Raw genomic sequence first — 26,881 nt, 5'->3', positions numbered from 1 at the left:
ACTCAACCGCCCTTTTCCTAAAGACCCTTGGCTTGCACTTCCTTGCTTCAAACTAGGGCTGCAACTAACGATTATTTTCATTATCGATTAGTTGGCCGATTATTGTTTCGATTAATCGATTAATCGGTTAATAACCTTAAAAAAAAGTGTAGTGTATAATTTAGTTAATATGTAAAGTTTAAAAAAACGCAATTTATTCCTAAATATCTTTATACGCAGGGGTAAATATAAATAACCAACTGTTTGGTTAGGGACTAAAATCTTTAATCCTCTCTGAGAATAACAGACAGAAGAGATATACTCTATTAGAGGTTGAATTGGTAAATATCATCAGACTCAGATCAAATTTTTTTATTTAAAGAAAAAAAAATTCTAGACTGTTTTGCAGATTTTCAAACAGAACTGTAATATTACATGCTGTTCTGCAGCTTCTCCATTGAAGTATATTGAACCAAAAAGCACCCTTTCCAAATACACAGCAGCTGAAAAAAGCATAGATGTGAACATTAAATGAACTGTAGTGCATTTCTGCAAAAAGCACCAAAAAAACACATGGGTGAGAACCAGGCCTAAGACATTTAATAACATAATGGAGTTAAAAAAAACAAAAACAAATTAGCCCTTCGTTTTTTTACTGTGCAACAGTGAAAGTAATATTTACAGTAGAGATTGTTTGCTCTTTTTGTACTATATAGGGCTAATTTTTAGCTTTTTTAACCCCATTATGTTACTGGCCGATTAATCGATTATGAAAATAGTAATCGATTAATTTCATAATCGATTAGTTGTCGATTAATCGATTAGTTGTTTCGGCCCTACTTCAAACCTCCCTTTAGCACCAAATCCCAATGAAAGCAAAATACCTTCTTGCTTTTTAGCAGGCAAACAAACCAATCGCTCAAGCACGGAAGAAACAATTTGTATCTAATAACGTATGGACTCAGTTTTTCTTTTTTATCAAGGGGAAAATTAAGCTGGCTATACACAGAGCAAAAATTTTTCTTTCCTGCAACCACGGGTTTCTGGGAAAAAAAAAATTGCCCCCCGCCCCCAGCTGGTAGAGGACAGAGATTATCACTAGCGGCTATAGCAGCTGCTAGCGATATTCACAAGTGAATTTGGCAGGCTTGTTGTACCCAAGTTCATAGATTGATCAACCTGGTACATTCAGACTGTCCATTAACGGCCGGCCTTACAAGCATACTCACAGATACCCACAAGAAATTGCTCAATGTGTGCTCCCCCATTGATCCATTATGCCCATGCTTCACTTCCCTTCCACTCAATTGATAGGTTTGTTTTTTTTTAAATAAGGACGGATATTGGGAGAAGCTCTAGGTGCAATTTACAAGAAAATGTCCCCCCCCAATCCTTGGCAGCTAGATGTGCTTGCTCTACACTACAAAACACTCTTCACATATTGGACAAAGCCATATGTTTGCTTTAAAATAGTATTAATATTATGATTATTATAATAGAGGATTTATATAGCGCCAACAGTTTGCGCAGGGCTTTACAACATGAGGGCAGACAGTACAATTACAATACAATTCAATACAGGAGGGATCAGAGGGCCCTGCTCGTATTAAGCCCAAAAACAAAAACATAATATATATTGCAGCTTACCAATCAGGTGTGGATTCGTTCTTTGTGTTTTTTAAAGGATTTTCCCCCTATTTTCACCTGGTAATCTGGCCAGTGACATACAGTATTAGAGTGCCCCCATTCTGGGTAAAGGAGCACAGGGGGCATAGCAGACAGCAGCATTGTCAATCTTGGAGGAGGGGAGCGTTAAAGTGATATTAAACCTACAATTTAAATTTTTTTAGAATAAAAATCATGTTATACTTACTTGCTCCATGCAATGGTTTTGCACAGAGCAGCCCCAATCCTCCTCTTTGGGTCCCCCGCCAAAGCTCTGGGCTCCTCCTCCCCCACCGAGTGCCTCCCACAGCAAGCCACTTACTATGGGGGCACTCACTCTCGATATGTGAGCGTGGCTCAATAACCCCCCCCACTCCCTCCTCCAGCTGCTGTGTCTCAGTCTTAGCCAATCAGGAGGCAGAGACCCAGGAGAGCAGTTGCTTTCATCCACATTGCTGGATTTCGGGGGGGGGGGGGGGGGGGGGGGCACGGGAATCGGGCAATGCATGAAGGTAAAAAAACTTCTGTCTTTAGAACCACTTAAAATGCACTAACAGGTTTAGATACACTAACAAACTGAAGCCATACTCCAGCTAATACTTTATAACCAGTTACAGCAAGCCGTTTTTTCCCTTTTAGCATAAAGGTTTTACATGAACAACAAGAAATTATTGTAAGCACCCCTGCCAGTGTTGAATAGTTTGTCTCATACCTGTAAACTGATAACTCTGGAAAAGAGCTTGTTCTTTTGAACAAAAAAAAAGACTTACTGCCTGGATCACCATATGGAAATAGAAGAAAGAAAGCCTAAAAAAAGAAAACGAATGAAGCTACCACATCGAAGAATTGGTAAGCTGCAATATAATAACTGTTTGCTTTTGGGTTGAATCCTGCTTTAAGTAGGAAACTGGTGTAAAAGAAGAGTAGCGGAGGTAGATACTGTACTTGTCTCTTTAACCGAGGAAGGATTTGTGTATTATGACATTTAAGGCTTAATTATCTATTATCAATGAAATGTGGGAGGCTGCGGAAGAAACTATCATTCTTTGTATGAAAACATGAAGGGACACCAAATTCATACACATTACTCTATATAACAGCAACAAGCAAAAATACAGGGCTTAGTAGTAAGACTAAAGGACTTCACTATCTTGGGTTCATTTCTAGTGGTGGGGCTTACCATTATTATTTAAAAACAGCCTAAAACATAAGGAGCGTGTCTATGCTTCATATATTTCTCCTTTACACAATATCTTCTCTAATAGTGAAAATACCAAAAAGGGCCCCACAATCTATCCTGAGAGATCAGAAAGTGAAAAATGAAGACCCAGACACACACATAGAAAAAAGGCACCACTTTTAAAAGGCATTCTTAAATTTTGCATTTCTTTTTAACAATTAAAGCCTCTGAACGCAAACTGTCGTGTCTAGGCTTGCATTTTAGAGCAGCATTCAAGGCCATCGATAAAATGCCCCAAACATCCTCAAACATCATGCCCTTGTAAATGTGCATTATGCATAAATTACGTGCCAAAACAATATTTTTTTCAGTCGCAAGCATAGACTGCAGTATTTTAATATGCCAATGTGCATGAAGCCTTAAAGTGGTTGTAAAGTCAGAAGACTTTTTTATCTTAAAGCGTTTGTTAACGCAATGTGACTCAGCTCGGGTGCCCCCATAACAAGCTCCTTGCTGTGGGGGCACTCAACAGGAGGGAGGGGCCAGGGGAGCTGAAGAGGGACACAAGCAGAGGAGGATCGGGCTACCCTGTGCAAAACCATTACACGGAGCAGGCAAGTGTAACTTTTTTTTTTTTTTTTCTCTCTAAAAAGAACAAGAGACTTTACAATCACTTTAACCGCTTCAGCCTGGGAAGATTTTACCCCCTTCCTGACCAGAGCCTTTTTTGCGATTCGGCACTGTATCGCTTTAACTGACAACTACGCGGTCGTGCAACGTTGCACACAAACAAAATCTTTTTTCCCACAAATAGAGCTTTCTTTTGGTGGTATTTGATCACCTCTGCGGGTTTTATTTTTTGCACTATAAACAAAAAAAAGTCCCCAAAAATATATATTATATTAATAATATATCTATAAATAATAATACTAATACTAATAATACTAATAATATATTATATATACACACACACACACACACACACACACATATATACATACATACATTCTTCTACATATTTTTGGTAAAAAAAAAAAAAAAAAAAAATTGCGATAAGCGTATATTGATTGGTTTGCGCAAAAGTTAGAGTCTACAAAATAGGGGATAGTTTTATGGCATTTTTTATAATTAGTAATGGCGGCGATCTGCGATTTTTATCATGACTGCGACATTATGCAGCCACATCGGACACTTCTGACACTATTTTGGGACCATTGTCATTTATACAGTGATCAGTGCTATAAAAATGCACTGATTACTGTGCAAATGACACTGGCAGGGAAGGGGTTAACCACTAGGGGGCAATGAAGGGGTTAAATGTGTTCTAGGGAGCAATTCTAACTGTGGGGAGGATGGGCTTCCACTCACATGACAGCGATCACTGCTCCAGATAACAGGGAGCAGTGATCTCTGTCATGTCACTAGGCAGAACGGGGAAATGTCTTGTTTACATAGGCATCTCCCCGTTCTGCGGCTCCATGACACGATCGCCGGGACACCGGCGGACATAGAGTCCGCAGGTCCCGCGGGCACGGTAGCGCTGTACGCGGCGGGCGCGCAGCTAGCCCCGCCAATTAAAGGGGACATACAGGTACGCCCATTTGTCCACCGCTGCCATTTTGCCGATGTATATAGGCGTGCAGCGGTCAGCAACTCGTTAAAGTGATTTTTTTCCTTTTTGAAAATAACAAAACATGTCATACTTATCAGCTCTGTGCAATCCTGGCTCCTTCCCCTTGACTAGTGCCACCAATAGCAAACAGTTTGCTTTGGGGGGCACTGGTGCGTGCTCGCACCTGAACCCCGCTCTGTGTGTCCATAAAACACAGAGCGGAGGCTCGGCCTCACCCTCTCTCCTCATTAGCTCACTGGCTGTGATGGATTGGGTCTCAGCCAATGAGGAGAGAAAGACCTGGGACAGCCGAAGCTCCAAAGCTCCCATGCACATCGTTGGACCGAGAAGGGGCTCAAGTTTTTTTTTACCCTTATCCATATAGTGCATGAAGCAAAAAACCTTCAGCCTTTACAACCCCCTCTAAACACTTACCTGACTCCTGGACCAATGTAACGCTGTGCCTGGATGCAATCTTCTCTCCTCTCTCTTCTAACAATGACTGACAGGCAGCAGTGGGAGCCATTGGCTCCTGCTGCGGTCAGTCAAATCCAGTGACGAGGGAGTGCGGCCGAGCCCACAGATGTGCCACCATAGAAATTGGCTTCCTATGGTGCTGCACCGAGCAGAGGAGTCAGAGCGGCGCAAGCAGGTGACCTCAGAGGAGGAAGTTTGGGGTTGCTCTGTGGAATACCACTGCATAGAGCAAGTATGAATTTTTATTACAAAAATAAAATAGATTTTACAATCACTTTAACTGGACTAGCTTTGAAGCATAAACACATCTTTTTAAACTAAGATTGATCATTAACGCGAGACCTAAAATCAGGAAGGCACATGTCAATACCAAATCTCAACTATTTTGATCAAAAAAAATTTCACTTTTATATTATGAAGAAAAAGCTTGTCGCACTTCATGCGATTACAGCAAGGCAAAGAAATAAAAAAAAATTACATGGCCACTGGCTACCAAAACCCCTTTTTGTAATCAAACCTTGTCTGATAGACATGTATTAAGATAGGAGAGTTAGTAAAGCGCACTGATCGAGAAGCACTACAAAAGAATATAGTAGAGAATACATATAATGAGCAAAAATGTCTGCACCTATGTGTATAAAGAATTACCAGCCAAAAAAAAAAAAATTAAAATGCACAGATTTCATTTTACCGATTGACACTGAAATAGAAATTGTAGTATTAAAGTTTTTAAAAGAGGTCAGCTGACCACTTTTATATGTACAGTATCTCACAAGAGTACACCACATTTTTGTAAATATTTTATTCCATCTTTTCATGTGACAACCCTGAAGAAATGACACTTTGCTACAATGTAAAGTAGTGAGTGTACAGCTTGTATAACAGTGTAAATTTGCTGTCCCCTCAAAATAACTCCACACACACGCCCAATTAGCAATTTTCCCTTTCCGGTGTCATGTGATTCATTAGTGTTACTAGGTCTCAGGTGTGAATGAGCAGGTGTGTTAAAGTTGATGTTATCGCTCTCACTCTCTCATACTGGTCACTGGAAGTTCAACATGGCATTTCATGGCAAAAAACTCTGAGGATCTGAAAAAAAAAAAAAAAAAAGAATTGTCGCTCTACATAAGATGGCCTAGGCTATAAGAAGATTGCCAAGGCCCTGAAACTGAGCTGCAGCACAGTTGCCAAGACCATGCAGCGGTTTAACAGGACAGGTTTCACTTAGAACAGGCTTCACCATGGTCAACCAAAGAAGATGAGTGCACGTGCTCAGCATCATATTCAAAGGTTGTCTTTGGGAAATAGACATAAGTGCTGCCAGCATTGCTGCAGAGGTTGAAGGGGTGGGGGGATCAGCCTGTCAGTGCTCAGACAATATGCCACACACTGCATCAAATTGGTCTGCATGGCTGTCATCCCAGAAGGAAGCCTCTTCTAAAGATGATGCACAAGAAAGCCTGCAGTTTGCTGAAGACAAGGACACTAAGGACACGGATTACTGGAACCATGTCCTGTGGTCTGACGAGACCAAGATAAACATATTTGGTTCAGATGGTTTCAAGCGTGTGTGGCGGCAACCAGGTGAGGAGTACAAAGACAAGTGTGTCTTGCCTACAGTCAAGCATGGTGGTGGGAGTGTCATGGTCTGGGGCTGCATGAGTGCTGCCAGCACTGGAGAGCTACAGTTCATTGAGGGAACCATGAATGCCAACATGTACTGTGACATACTGAAGCAGAGCATGATCCCCTCCCTTCAGAGACTGGGCCGCAGGGCAGCATTCCAACATGATAACGACCCCAAACAGTCACTTTTGTTGCCAGCAGTTTAGACATTAATGGCTGTGTGCTGAGTTTTTTTTGAGGGGACAGCAAATTTACACTGTTATATAAGCTGTACACTCACTACTTTACATTGTAGCAAAGTGTCATTTCTTCAGTGTTGTCACATGAAAATATATAATAAAATATTTACAAAAATGTGAGGGGTGTACCCACTTTTGGGAGATACTGTATATATGAAAAACATTAACAATACTACAGTTCCTCTTCCAGTGCAACCAATGAAAATTTATTCCACTGAAGATGGTGCCCAAAACAAGAGGAATAGGAAATGTACCAGAAGTGTACAGAATTCCCATTATCGAGAACTGTCAAAGGAACAGGTTCCCTATTATTATTATTATTATACAGGATTTATATAGTGCCAACAGTTTGTGTTATTATAGGATATAACAAATAAAACAAACATTTTGGATTTGCCTTCTATCTTTATCTTGGTTCCAACAGTCACAAGGACAAAGAGGAGCGAGTCTTCCCAGTGGGAACACAAGCACCAATAAAAACTAAAAGAGGAAATTCCTTTCCATTCACTATAATAGATTTATCCATAATCAAGACCAGCCTTTAAAACATTTTTACTCCAAAAAGAACCCCTGCTAATATAAAAGTTTATTAGGAGGAGTCCTTGAGAAGAATGCCGCACCCCCCCAATATATTGGTGGTCAGAATGCCACCCTTGCAGACAGCTAAATATAAAATTATTGTCATACTGCTGGCTCTGCTAAGTGGCATTGGACCCAGAAATATGCAGGCACCATCAAATGGGAGGCAAATCAGCCTCCGTTCAAGAAACTCTTTGTAAACTCTGGAGGAACGCTGGCTGATCTAAACTGATCAACTTGTGCTAAATCTATAGTAAAATAAGTATTTATAAAAGGTGCTATTTAGAATAACTAAAGCCGACCATGGACAACCACAGGCTGCAGGAAAGAATTAAAAAAAAAAAAAAAAAAAAAATTGCACAATTCCCTTAACACAGGCAGTGTTTATGAGGGAATTCCTCCCACTGAGCCATTGTGTTCTTCCGACGGGGGGTGGGGGAAGCTGTCCCCGCCAGGAGAACACAGTGTTTATTGCTAGGGGCTATAACAGCCGCCAGCAATAAATCGCATGTAACATCCAGCAGGCTGGTTGCACCCAAGTTGATCGATCAACTTGAGTACCTTGAGCCTTCCCCAAACATTGCTTGAATCTCAGCCTGTTCCTACTATGGCCGGCTTAATGGAATCTAAGTTTACATGACTACAAAACACCATGTATTACTGATCAGTGCTACCACTGAGATGGCATTGAGCTTTATTGCACTACCAAACATGACCAGTAGTAAATTAATGGCATTCGTCAATGAAGCTGCACAGAGCTTATAAAGTTTTAAAGTAGAACTATAGGCAACCCCCCCTAGTTTGGATAGGGTAAGGGAGGGTCAGATTTTTTTTCGCCATCTGTGTCCTATTAGGGAGATTTCCCCTCTCATCCTGTCCCATAGCTAGGGTTGCCACCTTTTCTTCAAGCCAAACCCGAACACTTTAGCTGCCTTTGGGTGCCCCACAGAGTAGTAATACGGTGCACATAGCGTGCCCCAGCAAACAGTGGATGTGGCCAATTTGCTCTTGCTGACATCACTGCCCTGCCCCCCCGATACCTACCCCCAGACAGCCACCCACAGCTCCCGGCCTGCAACAGATTTGTGTATGGGTTACTTGGGGAGCCACAGCCCGGTCTGAATAATGTGTCCAGGTTTTAGTTCATCTGAAACCCCAACACGTGATTCAAAACCTGGACTGTCCGGGTGAATCCCAGACAGGTGGTTACCCTACCCTAGCTAAACAGGAAGTGAGGAGAGGAGATCCCTGCAAATAAAGTGAATTCCTTGGGGACCCCCAGTTCACCAGAACTCATTGAAAGATATCCCCTTTTACTTTGCTGGGGACAACCCAAAAATGTGGGATTTTCTTTTACTTATAATGGTAAACAGGACAAACAGAGTGAATCCCTCTAATGGGGTGGCAGATAGCAATAAAAACTTACAAGTGTTCTAATCCCTCTCCACTCTATCCAAAGAAAAAAAAAAAAGAAAAAAAAAAAAAGAAAAAAAAAAAAAAAAGAAGGTTTTGCCTTTAGATATATGGAATACCCCCCCAAAAAAAGTTGCTATGCCAATGGTAGTCTACATACATCACACTTTTTAGGATATTGCACAGACTTACTCTGCCCAAAACGAGTCATTGAATTTTAATAGAGTTTTGGTGTGTAACTATTCATGATATAGCTCTACTCAGTTCAATCGGTATGTTCTGACATAAAGATATAATGATTCTGTCATTCATTTCATTCCAGAAGCCATCAGTGATATATCTGATGTCTCCATAATCTGTACTGAGGTGACAGGAGATGTTGTATAAAAATTGAATGAGAGGAAAGTGAACACGGTTTCCCGAGGGACTCCAGGTTTGTTTTACCTTTCTATGTTCTAGGAAAAAAACGATCTTAGGAATAAGACCAGCAGCACCAACATCCTGTCATCCCGTTTTTGTAAAATCAGGCCCATTCATCTTGAAGGCCAAAAGAAGGCTTTGAAGTTCACACAAGGACAAAATCCGATTAGCCCTTCCATAATATTGAGGCTGCACAAAAAATGCATATATCATTGTAGAGTCCTATTAATCACTAGAGTCTGCCGAGTAACTGGTGAGTCAGGAGAAAATGCTGCATTCTATAGCGGTTAGGGAGTTCAAGAGAACCAGAGCTCTCACTTGCTGACCAGGATCACGTAGGCAGCCTCTGCCCTTCTATCAAATTGGTGCTGTTCAGAATCCTGGTGATATATCTCAGAACACTGCATTGCAGACACCCCAGCACATACAGCACTACTCGTCCACACCACGCCACACTACACAGAGGCCAGCTCCGGGGGAATTGTTGCTCTGTATATCAGAGTAATGCAGCGTGCCGGTGACATGAGGACATTCAAAAAGGAACGAGAGAGCCTGGTTATCTGACCTGAAAACTGCACGCAACAAGGGACAGCGCAACTGGCCACCCACTCAAAACCCATGTACAGCATGGAAACCTGTAGTAACGAGAAAAAATTGCATCATATAACCAGGAACATAAATTATTTAGAGTGCACCAGCCCTTAAACACTGCATTTGCATGCACGAATATTAAAGCAAGGTTTGTGCAGACAAGTCATTTCAGGAGTTGTTTGAAATTCATACAGGGGAAGCACTTTGTGGGATTTAGTCACTCAGGTCAGGTATACAAAGTTTTCAAGCAGGTATGGATTCAGTAGCACAGTGGCTAAGTGGTTAGCATTTCTGCCTAGCAGCACTAGGGCCGTCGGTTCGAATCCCAACCATGGCACTACCGGCCTGGAGTTTGCATGTTCTCCCTGTGAGGGTTTCCTCCAGATACTCCCGTTTCCTCCCACACTCCGAAGACATGCTGGTAACTTAAAGTGTTACCAAACCCAGGACCCTGCATTCACTAGATATGGTCTCACACAGAACATGGCAATGCAATCACTTTAGTAAACACATATACAAAATACATAGTCTTGGGACTTCTATCAGTGTCTGGTTAGAGCTTGTAGGGGGAGTTTTTATTGTCCTATGAGGACGCAGGACCCCTGACCCTCTGTCTGGACAGTACTTGGCCCTGTGCTGATCACCTGCACCCTCCACAAAAAAAACAAACCGCTTTCTAGCAATGCGAACCAAAATGAGCATGTGCATCTTATCCCCTAGCTTCTGTACTATCAGGAGATGTATTGGGGACTCTGGAAGAAGGTTAGGATCAGAGGAGTCAGAAACAGCCTTTTGACACAATGCAGCAGATTAGGTTCCACAGTGAGTATAACAAGTATTAGTTACTAAATATACAGACTGCGTTTACTGTTGTGGGTTTAGTAACACTTTAATTGGCTCCTGTCTAAGCTGTCCCTAGTATGTATGAATGCGAGTTTATAGATTGTAAGCTTCTTGAGGGCAGGGACTGAGGTGAATGTACAATATATATATGTAAGGTGCTGCGTAAATTGACGGTGCTATATAAGTACAAGTAATAAAGAAAACAAAAAAAAATCATATTTTAAAAGTGATATTAAAAGGATAAGTTCACCTTTGGTAAAAAGTTACGCTCGTGACAGCTGGCAGGGGGATCCTCTCCCTCACATCCGCTGTCACATTTTGAAACAAGTGTGGCTGTGCGGAGCTCTACCCACACAGCTGTGTCATTCATTCACAGAGTTCTGTGAAACTAATGAATGAACTATAAGACTCGGTTCACACTGGGGCAACTTGTCAGGCTACTAAGCCGCCGGACAAGTCGCGTTCCATTCTGTACAATGGAACCGTTCTAATAGGAACGACACAAGTCGCTCCGACTTAGAAAAAGGTTCCTGCACTACTTCGGGGGTGACTTCAGGCGACTTGCATTGACTTCTATACAGAAGACGTTTTGCAAGTCGCCGCTGAAGTCGCGTGCAGGTTGCTTGAGGCATTCGAGCTGCAAATCGTGCTGCCTCAGTGTGAATCGACTCTTAAGTCCCATCTGCCACCGCAGCAGATGTACTTGTAGTTTGAATGGGTTGCAAGCACGCTCATAGTTCCATCACTCTTCCTCTAGCTTTGCAACAAAATGTCCAAATGGGGATACAAGCACAAAAGGAAGACTGTGCAGGAGCCTGACATTGCACCCATGATCTGCTAATAGCAGGTGTAAATATAAATGCACAATTTGCAGGTGAAAAATAATGTGCATTTATTTTTATTAGCCCTAAAACTACCAATCTTTTAAACATATTCAGCAGCAGATTTAACCACTTACTGGAGTATGCAGACTGTACATCTTGCCTATATTCCTGTTTAAGCTGGTGCCATGACCACTGCCCCAGGTTTCAAGGTGGCTCCTTTCTCTTTCAGTGCCCTATGAGTACACCATTGCATACAGGGATTAAAGCTGTGTCTATGTACACAGTGTACATCAATAGAAACACACAGCCCCATAGCCCAGGATGACAAGGTATTCCCCTGCTTCTCCATCCTCCTACTTTCTTCAAGTTTACACACTGGCTGGTAAATGCACCGTCTCCCCTGTTAACCCTTTCTAGTGAAGACTGGATGTTCAGGGAAGCTGCACTGAGAGAACAGGAGCCAGCAGCACTGAAAAATTGTAAACTGCTGGGGTAAGAAATGTAACCAGTGGTTTGCTGAAGAATGGTTACTTTAGTGTGCTCAATGTGAAACGCTGGGGGTATAATTCTAGTGTAAAGTTAGTACACAGAAAATTTCAGAAGGTGCAAGAGCAGAGCTTGTGAGAGACAGTAAACTCTTGTCTTATGGGAGAACAGGACTATGCTGAATACAAGAGAATGTAGATAAAGCTTGTAAAAGAGATTAATAATGGGAAAGAGGGGCTGCTGTAACACAGGTTCAGGAAGCCATCGATAGCAAACCAAGTCTGATATGGAATAATAATCACACAGCAAAACCATATCTCGGATTGCAAATAAACATATGTAGATTCCCCTGGATCTAGGAAAACTATGACTACTGATCAAACTGATTCACTAAACATTGACAGTGATTTGATTTTGGCAGCCAGACTGTTTGTTCGGAAACAAATTACTTCATGGGTGGTCCTCTGAATTATTTATCTTTACAGGGACATGCAAAAAAAAAAAAAAAAGCCTATGAGGAGTATGTCCTTTGTAAATAATGCAGGAAGTTACATACTAGAAAATTCTACAGTAGTTCCTTAAAATAAAAAAAATAAAACCCAAACACAATCCTTCCATACAGGTACACTTATTCTGACTAGTAAATAATTGTTTTTTGCAGTACAGGAGGTTTTCTAGAAACGCTGACGGGACATAGACCAAGCACATTTGAACTATACCTAAATTACATTGAGGGAAAAAAAGTATTTGATCCCCGGTTGATTTAGTATGTTTGTCCACTGACAAAGAAACGATCAGTCTATAATAATTAATGGTAGGTTTTTGTTTTTTTAATAGTAAGAGACAGAACAAAAATACCCCAAAAAATGCATTTCAAAAAAGTTATAAATTGATTTGCATTTTAATGAGTGAAATAAGCATTTGACCCCTCAAAACATGACTTCGTACTTTGGCAAAAATCTTGATGGCAATCACAGAGGTCAGACGGTTTCTTGCAGTTGGCAACCAGGTTTGTACACATCTCTGGAGGAATTTTGCCCCCACTCCGCTTTGCAGATCCTCTCAAAGTCATTAAGGTTTCAAAGCTGACCTTTTGGCAACTCAAACCTTCAGCTCCCTCCACATATTTCCTATGGGATTAAGGTCTGGAGACTGGCTAGGCCACTCCAGGACCTTAATGTGCTTCTTCTGGAGCCACTCCTTTGTTGCCTTGGCTGGGTGTTTTGGGTCATTGTCATGCTGGAATACCCATCCACGGCCCATTTTCAAATGCCCTGGCTGAGGTAAGGAGCTTCTCTCCCAAGATTTGACGGTACATGGCCCCCGTCCATCGCCCCTTTCATGCGGTGAAGTTGTCCTGTCCCCTTCACAGAAAAACACACCCCCAAAGTATAATGTTTCCACCTCAATGTTTGACAGTGGGGATGGTGTTCTTGGGGTCATGGGCAGCATTCCTCCTCCTCCAAACACAGTGACTTGAGTTGATGCCAAAGAGCTCGATTTTGGCCTCATCTGACCACAACACTTTCACACAGTTCTCTAAATCATTCAGATGTTCATTAGCAAACTTCAGAAGGGTCTGTACATGTGCTTTCTTGAGCAGGGGGACCTTGCAGGCGCTGCAGGATTTCAGTCCTTCATGGCGTAGTGTGTTACCAATTGTTTTCTTGGTCACTATGGTCCCAGCTGCCTTGAGATCATTGACAAGATTTCCCCATGTAGTTCTGGGCCGATTCCTCACCGTTCTCATGTTCATTGAAACTCCACGAGGTGAGATCTTGCATGGAGCCCCAGACCGAGGGAGATTGACAGATATTTTGTATTTCTTCAATTTGAGAACAAACGCACCAACTGTTGTCACCCTCTCACCAAGCTGCTTGGCGATGATCTTGTTGCCCATTCCAGCCTTGTGTAGGTGTGCAATCTTGTCCTTGACATCCTTGGACAACTCTTTGGTCTTGGCCATGGTGGAGAGATTAGAATCTGATTGATTGCTTCTGTGGACAGGTGTGATTTATACAGGTAACAAGCTGAGATAAGGAGCACTTTAAGCCTCGGTTCACACCAGAGGCGGCACGACTTGCAGGTCGCCTCACCGAGGCGACCTGCACACGACTGCCGGGGCGACTTGCAAAACGACTTCTGTATAGAAGTCTATGCAAGTCGCCCCAAGTCGCCCCCGAAGTCGTACAGGAACCTTTTTCTAAGTCGGAGCGACTTGCGTCGCTCCCCTTAGAACGGTTCCATTGTACTGAACGGGACGCTACTTGTCAGGCGACCTAGGTCGCCTGACAAGTCGTCCCAGTGTGAACCAAGGCTAAGGGAGTGCTCCTAATCTCAGCTCATTACCTGTATACAAGACACCTGGGAGCAAGAAATCTTGCTGATTGACAGGGGATCAAATACTTATTTCACTCATTAAAATGCAAACTTATAGCTTAATAACTTTTTTAAATGCGTTTTTCTGGATATTTTTCTTGTGCTTCTGTCCCTCCCTGTTAAAATAGGCCTACCATTAAAATTATAGACTGATAATTTGTCAGTGGGCAAACGTACAAAATCAGCAGGGGATCAAATACTTTTTTCCCCTCACTGTAGGATCATTTATAAAGAAGAGTTCAAAAGGTAAAAGGGTAATGTTGCATATAATTACAAGTCAGTTTAGAAGTGTAATTTTCTCATTCACTCTGGGAAAATAAGAATTGTTACAGGCCATACCGCTCTTTTTTGCGTAAAAAAAATAAAACACTCCACTGCTTTACATCTGGTCCCATGCCGCCATTTTTTTCTCTGACGTAATCAGGAGTCCGCCGTATCTTCTGGGATATTGCAGCGGACTCCCTGATGACACACACACAGAGTACCCAGAGGTCTCCTCGGATGGGTCACTTGGGTATCCTAGAAGACTGCAGACTACTGCATACATCATTCTCACCTAGGTGAGAACTCAAGGTGATGACACAAAGTGGGTAGAGAGGGTAAAAGGTCCACTTTAACTTGTTTTATTTCAATGTTCAAATTAAAACTGAACTCCAATAAAAACTAAAACACACATCAAATACATATGTGAAAGCAGTTTTAACTGTCAAAAGGATTTGTATTCCTGTCTATCCCATTCTGAGATTAAGGGGTCGTTCACACCACACCTACATGAGAACTGATGGGAAAACCATGTAGATTTCACTTGCAGAGACATCAGTTTTTATGTGCGTTTCAGTCAGCTTTTATGCACATTGACATCCGTTTTCATGTACGTCAGTTATGTGTCCTATTCACACCAATGTTGAAGTCATGTCAGTTTTTTTCCTGTGCTGAAAACTGCATACACATTGCAGATTCCTGCGCAGAAAAAAAATCTGCACATTTTAGTGTGAACAGGACACAGAGAACCACTGTTCTTTTTTCTGTGCCCTTGCAGAAAAAAAAAACCTGACATCTCTGCGCCAAGGTGTGAATGAGGCCTAACACAACCCAGCTCTGGAAGGAAGTGATCTTTTCTCTACTGCGACTTCTCTTTCACTTACAGGACCCTCCCCACCCCTGACTGAACAGTGAAAGGAGAACAACACTTATGAGCTAATCTCTCTGTCACTCTGCTCTCTCCTATTATCGGAATATCCATTGCACTGCATCCCACCTGATTTGCTCAGTGTGCTGCTTCTCCCCCTCTCTGAGCTCTGCTGCACAGTCAACTGCAAAAGGCCGATACCAGGTCAAATTCAGGTATGTTAACTGCTTGCATTAAAAAAATAAATGTAATATTGGAGAGCTGCCTTCGTTTGTTCATTTTATACTGGTCCAGAGTTCAGCTTTAACAGTGCTATTCAAAAAAATGAAAGTGCAAAAACACATTTCAGTTATCTACCAACTCTTTGCCATGCATACCTCCACTTTGCTCTGTCATACTAAATAAATCTATACATCAAAAGACAGTATTCACCAGAATGCTGGATGTTGGAACTACATGTTGGAGAAGACAGACGTGCTGAAAAATTATTGCATGGGGCACATTGAATATATATATATATATATAATTATAATATATTCAGATATCTATCTATATATATATATATATATATATATATATATATATATATATATATATATATATATATATATATATATATATATATATATATCCCGATCTATATCTGATTATGGTTAGAATGTATTCAAACATGTTAAACCTGATATATTTTTGCCAAGGATTGGGTGCTTCAACAACGGCTACTATTTCGCTGATGAATGTCAAAAACAGTAACATTGTGCAGCAACAAAACTTGCAGATAGAAAACGCACAAAAAGCACAGCACAGTGAAAGTCAAGGACGGTATGGAGATAAAGGCTAAGCTTACTGCAGTGTCCTTTCAAAACTGACACTGAACTAGTGAAAGTTGCAGCCTCCTCACACACTGGTACTGCAAGGCTGTCACTGAAACAACTAGTTATAAAGTATCATTTTTAGTATTCATGTAATTATCAACTATGGCACAGTTTCTAGATACTGCAACATGCACTTCCATTCCCTATAAACCGCAGCATCTCAGCAGCACAAGTTTTCTTGTTGGCTAGCTTTACGCATTGTACAAATGTACAGCAAGACAAAAAATAAAAAGTGCACACCAATACAGTGTCACCATTACTGCTGGCATAATCATAATCACTGTATTGCTTAAACATTAAATCACTGGCACAGATTTGCAGCGCATTGCAACAGATGTGCAGCTCAATATTACCACAGACCTTTACTGAAAAAAAAACAAAAAAAAAAAACAAAAAAAAAAAAAAAAAAAAACGCACAGCCTAATCACAGTCAATCTGTAGTAACTTCCTAGGTCAGCCTTTCTCAACCTTCTTAAAATTGACAGGTCTCTGGGAACAGTTACTAAAACCAGTTCATCAGGGGTCCATGGTAAAATGCCTCCTACACTGGCAATCAATAGGAAAAATGCAACCCTCATAGTGGTGCTCAGAATGCCACCTTTGCAAAAAACAAAAAAAGATCATTAGTGTCATTGCTTGCTTTGCCAAGTGGTGTTGATTCTGAAACTCTGCAGGCATCATCAGAAGGTAGGTCAATCGGCAAAAGCTCAAGGAACCCCTAGTAACCTCTTGAGGAACTCTGGTTGAGAATGGCTGCCCTTGGATAAACCCTAACAGCTATGATCATAATACCACTAAACCTATTTAATCTGTCAGTCACAGCAGACTAGTGATCAGTGACTGTAGACTGGTGAACAACAATGACAGTTGCCTCCTCTCGAAAAAGTCCACTGTCGGAACGTGAAAAAGTTTTTTTGTTTTTTTTTTTTTAGCATAAATTGTAGTGTCCTCTGTCTCTCTGGGATAATGCAGGTATCAGGTAACAAAACACTTTGAAAACATGCAAGGTAGATGGTGGGCGACCTTGTACAGCAAATCAGAAAGTAAGGGAACACCTGATCATTGTTACCAGGCACTGCTAGACTCTGCCATCCTGCACCTCTATATCAGACAAGTCCTCAGACACTATGGGGTTGATTTACTAAGACTGGAGAGTGCAGAATCTGGTGCAGCTGTTCATATTAACCAATCGGCTTCTAAATTCAGCTTGTTCAATTAAGAGTTGACCATACAACCTGGTTTCTATGCAGAACTACACCAGATTTTGAGCCCTCTGGTTTTTGTAAATCAACCCTCTATATCAGTGGTTCTGAACTCCTGTCCTCAGGACCCACTAACAGGCCAGGTTTGCAAGATAACTGAAATACATCACAGGTGATATCATTTGCTGCTCAGTGATTGCAGTATTCTAGTCTGAATCTCCCCAAGGTAATACTTAAAATCTGGCCTGTTGGTGGGCCCTGAGGACAGGAGTTGAGAACCACTGCTCTATAAAGTACTAAAAAACTGGGGTTCCTTGCAGATACCATGGGTTACAGCTTCATAATACAGACCAAGAAAAGTATTACACAAAACCTGGAGAAGGCAAAGAAAAATTCTGGGGTATCTCCTGCAGGTCCACAGATGTACTCCCTGTCCTGCTTTATCAGTCTGACTCTAGATCAACATCACGTTGACATCCTGACATGTACATACCCATCATAAATAGTACAAGCAGTATAAAAGCACTGTAACCTAGGCACTGATTAGCCAATTATTTAACTTGAGAAAGTACCCCAGCATTGCAAAGATAGTTGGGTAGAAGCAGAAACCTAGAGCTTTCAGAGCTGAAGACTGCCTTGTACATCTCAGTGGCCTGATTAGCAGATGATCAGATATCATCAACTTGGAAGTCACTGGTAAGCCATCATTCTCTGTTATCTTCTCAGAAAACACAGAGCGGTGCTCAGAAACTGCAACATACACCAGTGATAAAACAATGCTATGTAAGAATTTATCGGTCCGGTTTCATCACATGGCAGAAATGAGCATACCAGATGATGCCTGGGTTACAAGACGGCTCTATAACCATTGCCAACACAACATACATCAAGTTGGTGGAGCAACATCTGCGGATAAGCTGGGACTTTACAGCAGACAGAGTCCTGCCCTGATAATGGGAGCTAGTGATGTATAATTTTGTAGATCTGGAAAAAATATCTTCAAAACCAGCAATCATGGTAAGGCACCCAAACAAAGCAAACAAGCTTAACTACCATTACCAGCTCACCTCTCGCCTGCTGCCGTCTTTGCTCTCACTTCATAGAAGCTCTTTGAGAGCTGACTGCCTTGGTTATTGTGCTGCATTGTTAGCTAGCACAGGCGCAGCGGGGAAGAAGGGAGGGGGCTGAGAGATGTGGTGACGAAGGGGGGGGGGGGGGTTGCCAAGGCTGAGTCCCTGCCAGGATCAGAGTGTGCTCATCCCGGCCTGTAGTGCCTGCCCCCCTCTCATCTTGTATGATGTAAAGAGAGCCCCACGTCATATTACACACATACACATATGCACGGCAGCCTACACTTGCCCCGAGGGTGAATCCTTCTCCTAGCCTCATATAGTAAGTGCCTTGCCTTCTGGCACACAACAAAGAGAGGGGTTAGCTAGACATATTACCAAGAGGTTTTTTTTTTTGGTCAAGGTCAGGCCTTATCCTGTATCCCCACCATATTCTCTGAGTACTTCATCCAGATCTTCACCAGTAGAATACTTACCGCAACATAAAAATGTATTTTAAAATCTGGATCATTAAAATTTGAATCCTAGTTCACATTAGGCGATTCCAAATTGCGGCAAAATGCCCGATGCACATTTGGGTGCCATTATTCTTAACGGCAACCCAAACGCAGTGCGATTCTGCCATCATTGTCACACGACAGAATCGCGAGGCAATCACGGCAAAAATGTGCACAAAAAAAAAAAAAATCGCACTAAGCTTGTTGCCCAAAAAGGAGCAGAGGCTTCTTTTGGGTGACAAACGCACATAGGGCAGTCCATTTATGTGAATGGACCACCCTATGCGTGGCCCTTGTAAAAACACAAACAGAAGGGCACTTTTTTTTCTTTTTTTTTTTTTTTAAGGGCCTGTTCACACTACATATGTGCAGTGAATGGTGTTTCTCTGCACTTGTTAAATGGCAATCACTGCAAGGACACTAATTGTTTTCTTTTTTTTTATATAATTGACAGTTTTTATTAAGGTTTAAGTTACAATGCAAGAATACAAAACATAAAAACGGGGGGTGGGGGTTAGTGGGATAAAACAAACAGAGAAGGGGAGAGGGGTGGGAAATAAGAAAGCATCAGCAGACACTAATTGTTTTCTATGTGCCCTGTTCACACTGCAATGCTGCCATCAGGGAATGCTGCCATCATGTTTCGAAAAAAATGCAGACATGCTGTGCTCAACGCACCAGAGCCCAGGTAAAGTCAGCATCAGTTTTTGCAGCACAGCAGGAACATTAAATGTTACTTTGACATTTCAATAACATTGATAAAATAAATAAAATAATGCCCAGCAATGTATAAAACGCAAGGCACTGCCCCCCCTGACATGATCATACAGGTTACTGTTAAGCAGCAAGAGCCTACAAATGTAATAAATGTATTATATAATTTAAATTTCAAACCTTTATACAGAAACCTATCCTTTGAGAACAATAACAATTGAAAGAATATCATGCTTTTTCAGACCTCTATGACATCTGGTATATCTTTATGAGCAGGGCCCTCTGATTCCTCCTGTATTGAATTGTATTGCAATTGTACCGTCTGCCTTAACATTGTAATGTGCAAATGGTTGGCGCTATATAAATCCTGTATAATAATAAATCATCATCATCATCATCATCATCATCATATTTAAACTTAAAGTGGTTGTTACCCCAGCATTTCCTATTCCTGATATTTGCCATCTGTACCATGCTAATAATTATAATAATAATACAATATAGGATTTATATAGTGCCACCAGTTTACAATATAAAAAGGGAGACAATACTAATACAATAAAATACAAAAGGATTAAGAGGGCCCTACTCAGATGTATGAGATAGTATTCTGTTCTCTTTGTATGAAATCCCTGGTGTTAGAAACTGACCACCCTAAGCAGGAGAACATAACACGATCAGTTCTCTAGCTATGCTGGGAACTCAGCCTGCTCTCCTCCAATGATCAGACGTGTCCTGACACCCCCCCTCTGAATAGCCTCTTACTGGGAAGTTCAGTGTGCTGTTACTTCTCCTACCCCCCCCCCCCCCCAGCTCTTATGTAGCTGGGAACAGAGGGAATGTGATCACAATAAATAAATATAAAAATGGGAGGTATTTATAGTGTTATATATATATATATATATACACACACTATAAATACCTCCCATTTTTATATTTATTTTTTAATTACTTTTATTTCAGTCCTTCTACATTTATTACAAACGACTCAGGCCAAGATTACACATGTCCGGTACAAATTCCCCATTCGTTTGCACTGCTCAGTGGTTGTGCTGCGACTTCCACATACGTTTCAGATGCAAATTTTCAGAGCTGACGGCCACAGGCGTCTCTATCAATAGCTGGTTGTTAAGGAGCGGGCTGGGAAGCTGGCCGTCGTGTCCTTAAAGGGGTTGTAAACCCTCATGGTTTTTCACCTTAATGCATTCTATGCATTAAGGTGAAAAACCTTCTCATGCTGCAGCTCCCACAGAGACCCAGTTTTACTTATCTGAACCCAGTCTTTCTCCCCAGGGACGAGCACACCAGCTTTAGCTGGTATCTCGTGTCCGGATTGGATAGATTGATAGCAGCGCAGCCATTGGCTCCAGCTGTTGTCAATCAAATCCAATGACACGGGCGCCAAGGGGCGGGGCCGAGTGCGGCATTCGTGTCTGTGGACGCAAATGCTGTACTCGGGAGCGCGCCCGCATGGTATCCCCCTCGGGAGAGCGCTTCTCCTAGAGGGTTACCTGATGCGGTGAGGAGCCGTGAGAGCCACTGAGGGACCCCAGAAGAGGATGTTCGGGGCCACTCTGCAAAACAAGCTGCACAGTGGAGGCAAGTATGACATGTTTGTTATTTAAAAAACAAAAAAAAAATCCTTTACAATCACTAACAACCGATGACTCATCAGCTGTCAGCAGGTTCCCCACTGACTGACAGCTGAATGTAAAGAAAACAATTGCCAGCTAAGAAAAAAAAATTGCCAAAAAAAAACACCAAACACACACATGGGGTCCCCCCCCCAAATCCATACCAGACACTTATCTGAGCATACAGGAAAAATGGGGGGGGGGGGGGGGGGGGGGGGTTGGATGTTGAGCAAGCATCCCCCCCCCCCCCCAAACATATCAAGCCATATGCCCAGGCGACATGGGGGAGTGACGCACATTTAAAAAAATTGACGAATCCAACCACATCAACAGTAAATGTGTTTAAGCCATCACCGATTTGTCCTGTATACTGACGGGATACCTCCTCAGATACCAACAGTAGATCGTATAAAAATATGGGGCTGTGTGTGACAAAGATGTCACCAGAGAGGTAAAGGAGGGTCAACCACAGTTTAGTTTAAGCAAAAATATACAAGGCTTTATTGATGTAACATAATTAATCAAGCAAAGGGCTCAACAAGAGCGGCCTAGTGACCATATCCAGTGAACCACACTCCTACAATGTACCAGTTAAATAAAAAAGTATCACTGTAGAAAATTGACAATATTGTCGTTAAAAGGATGCTAGACTAAGAAAAACCCCGCAGATTCCATTTCCAGGACCCAAGTTCCAGGGTGGGACTTAAATAGTTGTGCTAGAATTAGGGAAAGTCCTACATGTAGCCACTGTCTCCTCCAATATTAGTCCCAATTATTATTGATATCTAGTGTCCATTAGGGCGAGTTCTTGTATACATCAATAAATGTATATATTTGTTGGAGACAGTTGTGGATAGACATTTATAGCAGTTCATTCCATTTTCTTACTTCCACATAAAATATTGTTGATGCTACAATTTAAGATAGATGGACAGGTAGCAAAGAGCATGAGGCTGTATACGGTGGGATATATATATATACTCTCACAATCAGCAAACATTATTCAGGTTGCCGGTTGATTCCATGTTCTTGCTTCCGCAAGGGAGTTGAATTGGGCTTCAGAACAGACAGTCAGAAAAAGGTGTTGAAGCTGTATATAATAGAACAGTAAATATTGCAAAGACTCTCAATACAGAAGGCAAAATTCATCTACACAGCTGTGTTAACAATGCAGGCAGAAAGGTAAAGAGGAGGGTCAACCACGGTTTAGTTTTAGCAAAAATATATTTTTTAAAACACGAAGGAGTGCTTTGGAGCAGGGGGAGCCAGGTTCAAGGGACAAGGGCCTCTCCCCACAACCATGGCCGGTGGTTGTGGGGGTCCGTGGGCAGAATGCTTATCATATACTGCCCCCAATACGTGAACGCAGCAGAGTGGCTCCACCCCCTTGTGACATCAACTGGTGCATGTAGGGTCGATGACGTCACATGGGGCGGGGTAATCTGGTTATGTCGCCAGGTGGCCCAGGCCCTTAGCTGTTTAAGAACTGGGAGATGGCAGAAGCCAGCCACGGGTGCGGATCTGTTTTTTCTTTCCCCCTGCCCCAAAGCACCCCATCCATGTTAAGGGCATGTGGCCTGATATGGCTTAGGGGTGGGGGGGGGGAGCTGCTCGCTCATTGGCCACCCTTTTCCTGGTCTTTCAGGCTGCATGCTTGGATAAGGGTCTGGCATGGATTTTTCTCTTACCTATTTTGCCATGGGGGTCCCCTTAAAATCTGTACCAGACCCGAAAGAGCCTGGTATGGATTTGTCAGGCGGACCCCACGTTTTTTTTTTGTCTCATTGAATTTGTGTTCAAAATTGATGATGTGTAATTCAGATGCGTTCCTATAGAAGGCAATGAGCCCGGCTTTCGCATTCCGAACCACACCACAGTGCGCAGAAAACACACAGGACTCTTTAACTTTGCAAGGAATTCACACTGCCGTTGGTTTAGAAAGCCGATTTGGTGCGCATGTGTATCGGATGCAGAGCAAAACGCATCCAATTCGCATATATGTGAAAGAAGCCTCAAGCAATGATATTTTCTTGCACTATGGTCGATCATCTTACAGCTATGTAAATGAAGTAATATAACCCTCCACATCAGATGTCACTTACACAAAAAGGGGAAAATGCCGTGGAAATTATGAGAAGATTATCCAAGCCTGGAAAACGCTGTGATCTAAACTGGGTCAGCATCCTGTGTATTGCCCTCTTTAACAATACGATGTATGTACAGTAACTGTATCTGTGATTAACAGTTGTGTTCATGTGTCACTGTATGAAATCACACAACAAAAGACAATATTGTCTGCTCATCACCAAGTGTAATTAATACAGAAAGGCGTTTATTCCACCTGTTGTCTTCTACTGTGCCTGTAGATCTAGGACAGGTACTCCAATTACAGCTTAGGGATATCACTAAACCATATCTTTTGCTGACGTTAATGGACGTCTGCAGTTATCCCAATTGATACCAGTTCAGAGGCAAAACTTCAAACTTGGAAACCAATGGATTCTGCTTAATGAGTTCCTTCACTGACAGCGGGCTTAAAAAGACCTGGTTTTCTGTCAGATCAACTCAGAAATAATAGGGTTAAAAAAGGAGTTTTTTTTTTTTTTAATATAATAAGCTTTATTAACTGTTGACATCTTTTCATAATGTGCCCAAAGATCTACAAGCACAGTAATAAAAATAATGGATGCCCAGCGGGTAACATACCTTTCACAGCTAGAGATCTGCAGCCTTTACCAGCCAATTGGTCAATGAAAGGTCCACTTTGAAGAAAGCCTGCAGAAGCAATAAGCAAAGGACAGAGCTTTCGCCTTTCTTATTTGACCCCGCGGCCTGATTCATATAAGCCATTGTATTCTCAAGCAGCAGCTGTGGATGGGTTATGTAAGGCAATATATACCCCTCCTCCTTGTATACCTCCAACTGAGCTGAAGGATTCATTATTACGTGAGGGCATGTGGGGTCTCAGCTGTACATCTAGAATCTGCCAATCCCACTGCACCTTTGCTTGGCATCCATGTGCCTCTCGGCTTGTGCTCCTATTAAGTAAACACACGTGAGTTGGCATCCAGGCGCCAAGCATTACTTCTGCTCCCATGAAACCAGCAGAATATTTATGCAGCATGTAACTGGCGAATCTACCTATAGATCACAACTTTGTTCTAAATTTTCAAAAAAAAAAAAAAAAAAAAAATTAGATATGTGCATATGTATATACACATGTAACAAAAATCATACAACATTAAAAAGGACCTCAAAACCAATATAAATTCTGTGGACATTCATTATCATATAATCTGTGGACATTTTCAGCCACTCCTCATAGATCCTTATTTTGATCAGATAAGAAAACATAGCTCTGGACTGCAGCCTACTTCAAGCTCACACAGTAAGGCCAATGTAAGACTGGCAACTCTGCCACTTTGTCCCAATCACCAGTGGCAGGATCACCAAGGTGCTGCCTGCTTGTCCTTATGGAATTGCTCCCTGTGCAGGTGAGGCCGTGGGATGTCGCTCCCATCTCTCGCTAGAATCTGGCTACAGAGGGACTGATTCCATAGGGACAGACAGACAGCCTCTTTAGCAATCCTTCTGCTGGCAATTTGTCTGAAGCATCAGAAAGTGCCCATCTGACAACAGCCTAAGCAACAACTGATCAATGGATGGGTCATGTCAACATCATGAGATAGCTAGACATGGACAATAATGACAACCACAAACTACAACAAGACCACCATGGGTCCAACAACCTAGATGCTCCAATACAGCCTTGCTGCAGGAAGCAAATGGCATGAGGCTAATACATTTGGTGAATTGCTGAACTTTATATTCATTTTATGACTGCCATGAAAACGCAGTTCTAGTACTACTGTGAATGGAGAAGGCTGAAGGGCCAGTAAGACCTATAATAATACCATTTATAAAGTTCTGTCCTTTATGAGACTGCAGTGCTTATGCCTACTACACATGATGAGAAAATCAGACGAAAAACACCGCTTTCGGAGCGATCGTCCGATAATCTGATCGTTTGTACACAGCTTTTGAGAGCGGATTACGACCGCTCATGCAAAAATATCCCAAGGGACAAGTGCAAAAATGTTTCTTGTACAATAACAACAGCATGAACGATTTTCCTGTAATTGGTATAGTTTTTGTAAAAAAATATCATGTGACCAAGACCACGCATGCTCGGAAATGAAAGACTGCATTACAATACATCACTTTCAAAGTTGTATTCTGTCATATGAGAATTTTCGTAACTTTAGTAGCCTATTGGTTTTCGATATAAGACTAGCATGCAGAAAATAAATAAATAAATGGACAATCATTTGTCAGATATTCTTATTGTGTGTGCGCAAGGCTTTAAAAAGGCTTTGCCACATTGCTCATTAAAGCAGAAGTAAACCCTTAAATCCTGTACAACCAAGGAAGCGTCCATCTTAAAGCGGAGTACCACTAAAAAGTGGAAGCTCCGCTTACATTCTTCCCCTCTCCGGTGCAACATTTGGCACCTTTCGGGGGGGGGGGGGGGGGGTACCCGTTTTTGACATGTACCTGTCCCCACTCTTGGGAGACCTGGCTGTGGCAAGGTCCCCGAAAGTTTAGCCCCTCTCCTCCTTCTCCACCGCCAGGCCAGTTAGAAAGCACAGCGTGCTTTGTTCATGCGCAGTAGGGAACCGGTCAGGCTTCACGGCTTGACTCCCACATCACAAATGGCGGCGGCAGCACCTGAGAGCCAACCGGAAAATTGTCTGGGGTGTCAACATCATGGGATCCCTAGACAGGTAAGTGTCCTAATATTAAAAGTCAGCAGCTACAGTATTTGTAGCTGCTGACTTAATTTTTTCACGTGGGCAGGGGCACAGAACTCCGCTTTGCTCTTTTGGCAGCTAATATTAAAAGTCAGCAGCTACAGACTTAATTTTTGGAGGGGGGGGTGCTGGAGTTCTGCTTTAAGCAGCCCATAAAGGAGTCTTTTTTCATCCAACCAGCAGGTTAAATTTAAAAATAAAAAAAAAATGTAAAAGAGACTTGATCCCCCAATCCCCCTCCCCCCCATTCACACGCTCGATATGGGTGGAGGAATCCTCCCCACTGAGCTATTGTGTTCAGATCAGCACTGCCGGCTATAGTCTGTGGCACTGAACAAGCAGGGTAATTCCAACATGGTGGTTATGCAGAAATCGATCGGTGGATCGACTTCTGTACAATCAGCCTGCTCATACATGGATCAATACTCGTCCAGTCCCTGCTGAATTGGCCTCTGTTTAATCTGCAGTTGCCACTGTGCTGCACATGCGATCAGTTATGACACAGGCCATTTTATGGCTTGACAGATCAGTTGAGAACACAAGCAACTGTGACAGGTATCATTTACAGCATGCCTTGAATAATTGTTTTGGAAAACAGTTAAATGGATGGGTCTCTTTAAAAACACAACTCACTTA

At 42.1% G+C, this 26,881-nt stretch overlaps 1 protein-coding gene across 3 annotated transcripts in view; it reads right to left on the bottom strand.

Moving 5' to 3' along the window:
* NCKAP5L (NCK associated protein 5 like) overlaps positions 1–26,881 on the bottom strand; it is a 119,844-nt gene that overhangs the window by 39,162 nt on the left and 53,801 nt on the right. Inside the window, exon 1 of one of the 3 annotated variants that reach the window (XM_073614088.1) lies at positions 18,587–18,710. The exons of the other annotated variants lie outside the window; for them this stretch is intronic. The gene's annotated coding sequence lies outside the window, so the exon portion shown is untranslated. Of the gene's footprint in view, positions 1–18,586; positions 18,711–26,881 lie in introns of those variants that run through there. 3 annotated transcript variants of the gene reach the window in all.

Source organism: Aquarana catesbeiana, linkage group LG02 (assembly GCF_042186555.1).
Source record: "Aquarana catesbeiana isolate 2022-GZ linkage group LG02, ASM4218655v1, whole genome shotgun sequence".
Lineage (NCBI taxonomy): Eukaryota > Metazoa > Chordata > Amphibia > Anura > Ranidae > Aquarana > Aquarana catesbeiana.
This window is presented reverse-complemented; position numbering and strand designations above follow the sequence as displayed.